Source organism: Procambarus clarkii, chromosome 71, assembly GCF_040958095.1.
Source record: "Procambarus clarkii isolate CNS0578487 chromosome 71, FALCON_Pclarkii_2.0, whole genome shotgun sequence".
NCBI lineage: Eukaryota > Metazoa > Arthropoda > Malacostraca > Decapoda > Cambaridae > Procambarus > Procambarus clarkii.
This window is the reverse complement of record NC_091220.1, coordinates 7,531,036-7,544,120: the sequence shown is the minus strand read 5'-3', so window position 1 is coordinate 7,544,120 and position 13,085 is coordinate 7,531,036. Positions and strand designations below refer to the sequence as shown.

The 13,085-nt window shown below is 39.4% G+C and overlaps 1 long non-coding RNA gene across 1 annotated transcript; it reads right to left on the bottom strand.

Annotated features, from left to right (window-relative positions):
• Window positions 1–1,992: 1,992 nt before the first annotated feature.
• On the bottom strand, window positions 1,993–4,694 carry LOC138356316 (uncharacterized). The gene is made up of 3 exons (XR_011224349.1): window positions 4,492–4,694; window positions 3,517–3,681; window positions 1,993–2,270 (listed from the first exon to the last, which is right to left on the bottom strand). It is a non-coding gene; the product is annotated as an uncharacterized lncRNA (long non-coding RNA).
• Between the last annotated feature and the right edge of the window lie 8,391 nt (window positions 4,695–13,085).

The window sequence follows — 13,085 nt, the reverse complement described above, 5'->3', positions numbered from 1 at the left end:
TCACCGGCGTACTTCAGGGGTTTTATTTAATACTTAGACTGGCTTCAGTAGGGCCTCCAGACTTTCTGTGGCTTCACAAGTGTCACGTGAATCCCCTGCATAGCAGTGGAACTGCCTTTTCCCTTCACCTTCAATGCCTCTGCACTGGAAGTATACATCTACACCAGCCCAGAAGAGTCATCAGTCCTGCCACCTCTCCATACCCCCCAGGGTCTGGCACGGCCTGGTACGACTCAGAGGCAAGCCGGGCGCCACTGTTAACTGGCAGTTTGTCCCCACAAACAAGCAGTTAGCTGCCTTCAACTGACAGTGGTACAGCTCAACACAAAGGCACCGCCAGCCACAACGAGCAGTTTGCTAGTTGACCAGATGTCCACCTCGTGTTGACACTGGATGAGTCATCACCGCCGGACTATATAAAGAGCGCTGCCTCCCTGGAGAGGCAATCTCTCCCTTAGTGCTCTAGGATCACCTTCGTGTCTCTAACCCGTCGTCTGCTTCCAGTCAACGTCGTGTGACTGATGCCATGGTGGTATGGTAGCTGTCTTCAGAACACCAGTATATCTTCATACTTTTATTCATTGCTTATAGTTTATTTTTTGCATTTAAGGTCATACTAACTTGTTCACCTTTGCATTACATGATAGTCAAGTATTGTCATGTGTTATTTTTGTTCATTACTATTTCAGTAAATTGTTTAATTATTTATTTGGTAATTTTCATTTGTTTCCACCTGCAACTTACACACTGCAAGGCCAATAGCAGCATTTCTTTCATTTATGTGAGGGAGAGCCATACCATCTTGGTTCAGTATAGCTGTGATACCATAACCCGTCACACAAGATATCCAGTTGTAAGACTTTTACCATCAGTGGTGGTAGAGTATGCAACTGGCAATGCCTTTGTTACAGGTTCGCTTCATCTCACAGCCCCAGTGGATTTTCTCACACATTTGAATACATGAAACAACTTTATTTGATACATTCCAAACCAAAGTACTGTACAGTACAGTAATTATCAAACCATCAAATGTGTGGGATAATCATAGTGCGCTAAATATCACTAACGTCGCCAATACAAGAACAAAAACGCATACGGCGAACAATATCAAAGGTATTGAATTTACCAAGAATTTTATCGAGGGACAATTGACAGTGAGGGATGGTCGGGAAGCAAGACACGTAAGTCCTGGAAGTCAGGACATGTAGAGACAACGGTTTGGACAATAAGAAGCAGGACAGCGCTCCATTAAGTGCCCGTGAGTTAAACGTGTATGACCAATATACAACCTCGCCAGAGCCGTTTCCCACCACCGGTTACGGTGGTAGGAGGAAGGCCATGGGAACACACTACTCTTAAGAGCACGCAGTTTGTTACCAGTAACAGAAGACCAACAACCCTGACAACGGGCAAGAATGGGGAAATGAATAACTGGGTAAAAGTCATAATAAGGAATACCTTTACGGGAGATGGGACAGGTACGGATAGCTTCCTTAGCGGCAGTGTCCGCACGCTCATTTAAGAACACACCAATATGGGTGGGAATCCAGCGAAATTCCACTGTCTTAAATCTACTGGAGATAAGAAACAGCCAATGTTGAATTTCAACTACCAAAGGATGGACTGGATTAAAGGATTCTAGAGCCATGAGGGCACTGCAAGTGTCAACTACAAACACAGAGGAGGATTGACAGCGAGAAAAGAGTTGATGAAGAGCAGAGAGAATAGCATAAAGTTCTGCCATGAAGATGCTAGATGTCGATTAGCTCTTCAAAAAGTATGGGACATGACCTAAAGTTAGTTAAGGGCCTTAGGGCATTCAACGCGGACGTAAAAAATATGGGGCGACAAAGACAAACGAGTGTCAAAGATTAGCCTTAAAAGCTTTAGCAGATTCTTTGTACAAAAGGGGATGACCCCTGTTACCTAACAGTAAATAGGTACTGTATCTGGGAGTTAGCTGTTACAGGCTGCTTCCTAGGGGGGGGGTGCGTGTGTGGGAGAAAAAAAAATTTAGTAGTTAACCACTGAACTGCTCTGTCTCCAAATAACACCCTGGTGCACAAGAAATAAATTCTTTCCAAAATTTTTTTTTCTCTTCTTATATTGTTAAAATGCAGAGTCTGATCACGGGGAAACTAAACAAAAAATATTGTATGTGACTTACTTTAGCTGCGATGGAGCTGGGAAGTTGAGCAAATTATGGGCGCTGAGCGTTGGAGCGATGGGGGTCTGTCGGCCCCGCCACCCCGGCCGTGCGACGGCAGTTGCTGCGAATAAAATGTTGCGCAATTATTTTGAAGTTTCTCATTTATTTCTTCTTTTTTTTGCTGTAATATTATTTAAAAGTGTGTAATTTGTGGAATTTATATAATTCAAAGTATAGAACATCGCTATGCTCAAAATTATGGGCCTCATATATGCGACATATTCTACAATCAAACAGTGTTTTTGCTGTTATTACACTATATACACACATTGTATATACCCATCTACGTATGTATTCACCATAACGATCCACTATGTTGGTATGGTGAGCCCAAAAAACATGAGTGAGCTGCCACACCCTGCCAGTCCTCCCTCCCTCCCTCCTCCAACACATTACTCGCCAACATTCCTCCTCCCAAAATACTGTCATTGTGTTTATTACACTATTTACACACGTTATGTATAAGTATGTACATGTTTTATTCATGTACATACGTACATACTTGCCATCTCCTCACCTCTCTCTCTTGCCTACTTAATGCTCTTGCTTCCCTCATCTCATCACAATCGACTTTATAATGGTCCAGGACGGATCGAAATGTCGTCTATTCAATTTCCAGTGTGTGGTTTGGTCAACAATGAAATCTTCATGCAAGATCTTATAAAGAAAACCCCTAGAACGAGTTTTGCAGATACGAAAGATTTTAAGGCGAGTAGGGGATGGTTTGAGAAATTTTGAAAAAAGACGTGGTATTCATAGTGTTGTGAGGCATGGTGAGGGTGCCAGCTCAGACAAAGTAGGGGCTGAAAGATTTGTTCGTGATTTTAAAGATTTTGTAGATACTGTATTGATGGATATATTCCACAACAAGTGTTTAATTGTGAGGAGACATGGCTATTCTGGAAAAAATTGCCGAAGAGGACATACATTACCCAAGAGGAGACGTCACTGCCCGGGCACAAGCTAACTTGGGCTAACTTGTGTCAGGATAGGCTAACTCTTGTGCTGTGTGGCGATTTGAAAATTAAACCCTTGCTCGTTTATCATTCCGAAAATCCAAGAGTTTTAAAAAATATATAACGTGCAGAAAAACTGTGATGTGGAGTGGTTTGCCCTGCCATCAAAAAATATCTGCAAGAGAAAAGTTTGACACTCAAGGTCCTGCTTCTCGACAATGCTCCTGCTCATCCTCCAGACTTGGAGGATGCATTGTTGGGGCCACTTTTTTTTTTTTAGGGATATTCCTACATGAGCCCTGAGTTTCTGGCTAATGTACCAATGACATGAAGGAGGAGTTTTCAACCTACCTTGTGTTAGGTGTGCAGGGGTCAATAGGCTGAACATAATGTCAGGAGCAAAGGGGGGGCGTTTGCCTCTTCAAACACAATTGTGACCATCTTCATCTCTTCGAACTATCCTAAATGCTCTCTTCACCTGTCTGACCAAATTGGGTGTCCAGACCACCTTTGAATCTGAAATTGTAAAATTAATAGCAATTTCAGAATATTCAGTCCATTTATACTAACAAAATTATACATACAGTACTGTAATTGAAATTTTACAGAATGATAAAGGCAATTTAGCAACTTTGTTAAAATGCACATGGGGGAAATACATGAAAATAGGTTAATATTGTTTGTAAGGTTGATGGGAAATGTTTATTACTTTTATGATTTAAAAGATCTATAGCCCTAATACTCCATCCTGGGTGCATTCCACCAGGTAATGACCACAGCAAAAGTTTTCCACGAGGCTCTATTGTCACACAAACTTTTCACATTTTCAAACTTGATTCATCTTTCCCCCCCCCCCCTCGTTCCAGGGGTTTTCTTTAAAAGGTCTTCATTCAAATGCCTTGGTTTCTCACAAATGATGGCCTCTGAAATGCTATCACCTGCTAACTCCTTGTTGTGTATCCAAATTAATAAAAACTTTTTAACATCCTCAAGTGTTTGTGTTCTTTGTTTCGGGATTGTTGATATGCCTTTTGCCACTTTAATGCTCATAATGTCCTTTTTCTTAGCAAGTACAGTGCATATTGTTGACATAGATTTGTTGTACTGCCTAGCTAGTTCAACAACCTGTGCACCATTTTGATGTTTATGAATGCTCTCTTGTTTTTCCTCTATGGTCATTCTCACATGTGTTTTCTTGGCTTGAACCTTACAACTGGCTTTCTTGGGACTCATGGCAAGATATATCATAAAAAAATTTATGTTCAAATAGCCAAAAATCCCAAAACAAATGTAATGCTTTACAAAGAATTCAGGCGCGATACTTACTAGGCAGGAGACACTGGTAAACTGAGGCGCGATCACCATGCCACCACGCGCTAGGTCAGCCCATACGTATATCAACAAACTCCTTTCCCGAGGCAAAGTTTGTAACCCGATTCAAATTTTTCGAAGAAATTAGGCTCGTAACCCGAAAAGTTCATAAATATTCATTCGTAAGCCGAGGTGTCACTATATATAACTAAAAAATTAAACTCAGGATTACTTTCAAACCCCACCCCTTTTGCTCTACTCCATCGCCACCTACCTTCACCCCCCTCTATGATGTACTCTTCCATAGATACCTACCTTTGCCCCCCTCCTCCCCTCTACTCCTCCATCATCACCTACCTTCACACCCCCTCCCTTCTCCTCTTCCATCGTCACCTTCCTTTCACCCTCCTCTATGATGTACTCTTCCATAGACACCTACGTTCACTGCATATAAGGGGGTCAGGACTGGAGTAAATGAAGGTTGTGTCATCAGCAAATAGAATTGGTTTGAGGTGTTGGGAGGCATTTGGAAGGTCATTAATGTAGATGAGAAAGAGGAGAGGGCCAAGTATGCTGCCCTGAGGAACACCAATGTTGATGGGTAGGGTGGGAGAAATTGTATTATTCACAGAAACATATTGGAGCCTGTCAGTAAGGTAGGATTTGAGGTATTGCAAGGAGTGTCCTCTGACTCCATAATGATGTAATTTAAGAAGAAGGTTTTGGTGGTTGACAGTGTCAAAAGCTTTACGCAGGTCCACAAATAACCCAACAGGGAACTCATTTTTATAAAAAATTGAAATTGCATAATACGGTTATTGACATTCAATAATAGTAAGATAAAGCGATGAGGACCAAATGGGAGACCAGTGATCAGATGAATATTACAGACTCAAGGGTAGCCTTCTCTTCTTGTATATAAATGAAAAAATGAATTCGTTTGTTTAATTCTAATGCTTGTAGGCGAGAACAGTTGTGAACGCCAGCTAGCGCACAAGTACATGAGCGCCCAAAATACTTTTACACAAAAGACATGTACAGACAGGTGTGTGGCTTCTGACTTCTTTTTTATTGATTAATATTATTAGGCGCTTACCTATAATAGTTATCATTTTATACAAGTATAACTCTCACATAATAAATATAAAAGGAGTTTATCCAAAAACTGACAGAAGTGTTGTGTTTTGTGCGTTGTATCGTGTTTGTGGGCATTCGGGTGTGTAGTGTTTACGCTGGCGGGCGGCGTCCTTACCAACTCCGGATTATGTCTATTACATCACTAAACTTCATTTAATAACTATATGCCTGTTAAATAAAAGATTTTAATTGTTAATAGCATTATATTGTCGTTTTAATATGGAACACGTACACATATGCGAAACGTCGAAAGCTGGTGTCCGAAGTGGTAAAAATATTAGTGTGCGATGTTGTCAATGTACGGAGTGTCTTGTATCCGTCCTGGAAGGGCGGGCATTGGGATGTGGACATGTGTACCATTATACCCCCCCCCCCCCCCAAACACACACACACACACTCCTCTCCTGTTAATAATAATACTAATAATAATAAAAATGAAAAATAATAACGTTAATAAATATTATAATTAAAACACTTACTGTAATACCCTAGTGCTTGAATGAAGGTGAAGGAAAGACCCAATAAATGTGTAAGTGTATTAAAAACCAAATTTTCGTTGGGTGAGCTGGCAGGTGAGCACCACCTGCCAGCTCACCCAGTAATGAACATCACCTGCACACTGCACCGAACCACTTGCCAGCAGGTGCAGAAGTACGATGGAGAGAGCAAAGTATACAATATTTCAAGTATAATATTAAAGATATATTTAGGATTTAATGTTTTCCTATAAAGTTTCAATAATACCTTTATTTGATTTTTTGTATTATTTTCTACCACAGACGTGGCCACACATTAACAATGCTAACCAGCATATATACATTTTCTTCAGTCCGCCATGGACTCTAACCCTTTCCACTACCGCCCACAAGATGGGTATAGGGTGCATAATATAAGAACTAAACTAACTAACTCCATTGATAGGGTTAGAGATTTGTTAAACATATAGTTCAGGGATTTATTGAACAATCAACCACAGAAGGTGATTGTAGTGTTTTTAAAATGCTAGGCTAAGCTACATACGTTAATACATAAATACACAGATTTACGTATGCCCTACATAAAGTGTTCGATGTGTCTTTTACATAGTGTCATTAACGTGCATTTACAAAGGTGAAATTGAATTCTGACCAGCTTCCACATATACTTTATACACATACATATACACACACAGACGTATGCGTACATATACATATATATACATACATATATACACACATACATACACATATATTTGTCTCTTTTACTCTGACAAGGCGAGATAACTGATAGAGAAACTAGTGTGCAATTAAGCACTTAATCACTGAAGGTGATTAAGGTGCTTTCACAAGCTCAGGTTATAGAGTTACATCACATACATTCATTGTATAATTGATACGTTACATGGTCAATCTAGGGTACAAGTTCAATATATCATCAAGTGTTCCAGTACTCAAATAGTAATTACACAGTTCAGCATACCTTAGCCCAGGAGGGCGAAAGTCAGTCAGTATGGGACATTCTACAATATAATGTTCAAGGGAGTGCATATTTTCTCTTTCACAAAGTTGACACATTGTGTACTCGACATTTGGGTTTTGAGAAAGCTGCCAGATATGTCTATATCCCAAGCGTATTCTGGCCACTATAACATCACATTGCTGGGTTCTTGTTCCATTAATCCTGTATGTGAATGTCTCCGCACGATATCTATCATAATATTTAATGCTACAACTTTCAGGTCTTTGTGAATTTGTTAGGTCGGTGAGATTTTCATTAGATGTTTGCTTAAGTATTCTCTTTGTCACTGCTAATGAAACACCCATATCAATTTCTACCACTGGTTTTCTACAGGCTGTCTTTGCAAGCATATCAACAGTGTCATGCCTTGAGATGCCAACATGTGATGGTATCCATAGGAATTTAATTTCAAATCTCTTTTCTTTGGCAGCTATAATATTCATTCGAATATCACTGACTATTTTCTGGGTGTCACTACTATGTGCGTTCAATACCAGGAGTTCACTCTGCGAATCACAGTATATAAGTCCACTGCCTTTGTCTTTTAAAAATTCCGTGGCAAGGTATATGCCTGCAAGTACGGTTTGAGTTGTACTTGCCCAATCATTGACGCGCTTCATTGCTGTATGTACGTGAGAAGATTGTTCAAATATATTACATGCGCATCCGGTACATCGTCCACCTTCTTCTACAGAACCGTCGGTATAACACTGACACACATCGTTACCCATACCCTGAGTACTCTCAGTGATGTTTTTCAGTGTTAACTGTTTTAATAATGTAGAGTGTACATTATCTTTCTTGGGTGCATTTACAAAATCAACTGCTAGATCCAAGTTATCCCATGGAGTAATCGGTTGATTAATCGTTAATTGAGTTGGGTACATATTTAATATTTTGATGGAGTTGGCTACCTTGTAGAACCAAAATGCATAATCAGATTTCGCTCTTCTACGGACCTCAGGTGAGTGTAGCATATTAGAAAGTTTAGCTTGAAACTTCTTGTATTGCCGAGATCTACTCAATGCCTTCACGCCGAAAACTGTGCTAATAGACAAAATTATGTTAGAGATATGGGTCTATAATTATCTGAGTGTGCTTTGGGGATGGGAACAATGACACTGTCCAATCATCAGGTAATACTCCTTCACTTAAACTCATTCTGTACAACACTAAAAGTGGATTACCTGGTACTTGTGAGACTAATCTCAGTAAACTGTAAGTAATACCGTCCTCTTCAGGAGCAGTAGACTTATTTTATTGTGCTACACAGCCTTCCCGGCTTGGTGCCTTCTTTGGTAATTACTTATCAAAGGCAGCTCCACACGAGGAGCTGCCTCGTATGGGCTAATAAGTCTTTTGCAGTTACCTTCATTCTTATGTTCTTACTTACATTTATTGAACTTTATCATCATCATCATTTACAGAAATAAATTAACATAAAAAGTAGTCATTTTAATACACAAAACAGAAGTAGATATTATGTAAATTATGATGCAGGATAGGATCACTATTAAGAACTTAATTATAAACCACAATATGTTTTATATCGTCAGAAATTCGGAAACATACCATATATTTTCAAATATTTACAATTAAAGTATTTATTTAGGAAATAAGTATTTTAGTTACCCTAGTTAGCTCTGAGAACACACATTCTTGCAGCAAGAATTTCTTCCCACTAATCTGAGAGATGCTAATGAGACCAGTCTCGACCCACTGGACAGGTAATGAACAACAATCAACTACAGCACCATCTATGTCAGAAGATATTCAAAATATTCTTGATATCATTCAAATTGTCAATACGAGAACAGAATACATAAGTTGAGTGATGTCAAAGGAATCATATTGACTGACCGAGCCCCATTGTAAATATCCGTGGCTTCCTGACCATAAAGGTACCGACGCGGTCGAGGGTAAGAGACCGGATGTACCCATATACCTATGAGGCTATCAAAAATAGTGAGTCACGCCAAACACAAAGAAGTACTGGTAAACAGGTCAGACACAACCAGTACTATGATGATGCTAAACTGAAAGAGCTTAAATCAATTGCTAGACAAACAGGTAAAGCATATAAGAGCCTTAGAACTCCTCAAATGTTAAAACTGTTTCAGGCCGCGCTTGCAGCGGCAAGGGAGAGAATGACTGAACTGAGACAAAATGAATGGGAGGGTTTTGTTAGTGGACTTAACCTGCATACTCCCCTGGGCAAAGCCTGGAAAGGCATAAACAAAATTATTGGTAAAAATAGTAGACAAGTTTCACATCCAAACCCGCTACAGAAAGCCAATCAGTTAATTGCAAAATGGGCTCAGGTTTCCAGCCTTGGAATGCTACCAGCTAGCACTGGGGAGAAATTGCAGGCGAGGTCCACAGACAGAAATTCTCTCATAAATTTCATGTTGAGCAAGCAACATGATGAATGTGATGTTCCATATACAGATTATGAATTGGATGCAGCCCTCTCCAGGGGCAGTAGCACTGCTCCTGGTGAGGACGGTATCACCTATGATATTCTAAGACTCCTACATCGTGTACCCGGTAACCTATTATTAGAATTGTTTAATGCCAGCTATGTCTCTGGGCAGTTGCCTGTATCATGGACCACCAGTCTTACGGTACCTGTACCAAAGCCTGGCCAACCTGATGCTTTCCGTCCCATCTCACTGACCAGTTGCATGTGCAAAACCTTTGAGAGAATGGTGCTTAATAGATTATTGTATAGAGTTAAAGAGCACATGTCACCTGATATCAATGGTTTCACACATGGTAAAAGTGTACACAACTGTATCACAACCTTTCTTACTGTTCATGGAGATAAAAGGCACAAGTACACAACATTTCTTGATTTAAAAAATGCCTTTGATATTGCTAATAGGGAAGTGATTATGTATGAATTAGCGAGAATGGATATAGGGGGACATTTATTACAGTGGATACGAGGCTATCTTACCAACCGGAAGTCCTCTGCGCTGTTCCAAGGCTACAAGAGTGAAACTAAAGTAATGCAACTAGGCACCCCACATGGAAGAGTACTTAGTCCTACCTTGTTTAATGTTCTAATTAATGCTTTACTAAAATCAATCCCAACTAGTCCGGCAAACATCACTATCAGCTATGCAGATGACATCCTTGTGCATACTAAAACCCACCGCAAAATGCAAACAGTCTTAAATTGTATACATACAGCTTGTGAGAGCCTTGGTCTTGTAATCAACGCTGCTAAAACTAAGGTATTTAACAGACAAATTGGCAACCGCAAAAGTGGACCACGAAAACTTAAGATAGACAACATACCAATAGACTATGTCTCTTCTTTCAAATACCTTGGTGTCTCTGTCCCTTGTACCTCAACTGCAGTCAATAAGTTACATCAACAATGTAGAGACAGACTCAAGGCTCTCAGAACTGTAGTGGGGTACAGCCCGAAATATGGTGTTAATATTAGAATAGCAAGAATGATGTATTTAGCGTATATAAGGTCTCTGATAGACTATCATGCACCAGCTTTGGTCCTGCAGAATGGCAAAAGTATTGATAGACTGGAAAAAATGCAAAATGAAGCACTCAGAATTATACTTGGCTGTCCTATAACTACCAAAGTTCTCAACATGCGGAAAGAATTAAATATACTTAGCATTAGAGATAGAATATTTGAAATTAATCTTATGATGGGACTAAAGCTGCTGCGTGATAACAAAAACAACATTGTGTCAGTTGCACTGTTAGAACACATACGAAATGGAACTAGCGAGTCTAAATGGATTCAAAGAACTGCCACTCATATTAAAATGATGGGACTGCACGATGTATATACAGATGAAAGAGTACAGCACTTCCTTCCACCCTGGTAGATAGTACCTTTTGACATCCTGACCCCTGCATACCCCACCAAGAAACTAATCACAAGCAACCCTCATGCTCAGCTTGCTGCTAAATTAAGCACCATAGAACACATTCACAATATACAAGCTGAAAACAACATTGCACAGACCATATACACTGACGGATCACTCAATACAGCTACAGGGAGGGCAGGAAGTGCTGTTATTGCTCATCAGCCCGATGGCAGCACAATTCAAAGAAATATCCGAATTAGTAACTGGGTGTCCACAATGCAAGCCGAGTTGGTAGCGATACTGGTAGCACTCGAAATTATTGACAACACTGAAGTAGACAGCTTAATTATTTCTGACTCCCTATCCTCACTACGAGCAATAAACAGTTTGCAATCAAGTAATAACGTGCTTGTCTTGGAAGCTAGACGTAGATATATAAGAATACTTAGCAAGAGGGTAAATATAAAAATGTTGTGGACTCCTTCTCACATTGGCATGCAGGAACATGACAAAGTTGACGCCCTTGCTAAGGCTGCAGTAAATAAAGACAGTATTGAATGGAATCTTGAGTTATCAAATACGTCCCTTAAAAGTGTCATTAGACGAGAACTCCTGGATGGATTTGAAGAAAGTAGAACAGTGCAAACTGGAACTAGCAGGTCCATCGTTCATCACAATGAAATGTGTGAAATAAAACATGTGTATGGGGCAAGTAACAAGTCAGTAGTAACAAGTAACAAACTCACCCTTAACATTGACAAAACTTTCTATATTCTGTTTGGCAATAAATCCTCTAATAAAATAAATCTCAAAATAAACAATACCCAAATTTGTAACAAATTAGATGGCAAATTCCTTGGCATTCTCATTGACCAGCAAGCTGAATTTCCAGGGACACATTCTAAACATATCAAAAAAAGTTTCAAAAACTGTGGGCATTCTTTCTAAGATCAGATATTATGTACCACGCCCTGCCCTGGTGACTCTCTATTACTCCCTTATCTATCCATATCTCAACTATGGTATTTGTGCTTGGGGCTCTACTACCCAAAATCACTTACGTCCTCTAATTACTAAACACAAAGCTGCTATTAGGACAATATCCAATTCTGGCCCCAGACATCACTCGGTACCCCTACTCAAATCCCTGAATATGTTAGACATTAAGTCACTGCACATTCTCTCATGTGTATTATACATATATAAAACGCTAAACTGTAATGCCAATCCTGATCTCAAAAGCTTCACAGAAGGTTGTAACAGAACCCATGAGCACCACACCAGAAATAAATACAGTTTTGATATTCCTAGAGTACGACTTAATCAAACCAGAAATGCTCTACAAATCAAGGGGCCCAGAATGTGGAATGACCTTCCCAACCATGTTAAAGACAGTACCTCTCTCAACCAGTTTAAGTTAAAAACGAAGCTATACCTAATAAATTCCCTGTAACCTACCTTACCCCTCTATTGTCAACCCATGTATGTTTTTTATTTATTTTTTTTTTCAAATCAACGCTGTTTTAATGTAATTTTCTGTAATAATTTGTAATTGTATTTGTGCTGTTTTTTCAACAATGTTCCCCCCTCTTTTACCCCTATTTTTATTTGTACTCAACGCATTTTTTTCTTTTTACCCATTAGTTTTAAGCTTTAGTCAGTAGTGTTTTTTCCTGCCCGAAACGCTTTGCGTAATAGTGGCTTTAGGCATTGTATGTACTAGCTCTATCTATAAAGCCAACAAACTTTGTAAAATCTCTTTATGTATGTACCTTTGCCTAAATAAAAATTATTATTATTATTATTATTATAGTAGACTAACAGATGTTGTCACAGCTCGTATAAGACTTGGCTACAAGTATCTCTGGCAGTTCGGCTTGTATAGGGATCTAGATGAAGTAAAGTGTAAAGTGTGTGGACATAGGCAGGGACACACACTCGAACACTATATCTTGGATTGTTGTAAAATTGAGCCTTTTAGAGATAAATCTAAGCTCACTCTGTATGATATGGCAACCTATCTTATTACTATGGATAAATTACCTGAAATCCTTGCACTGTACCCACGTTTTGCTTCCAGTAGATGAACAACATATGAGATTCAGAAACAAGTAGTGTATTGTGAGGATT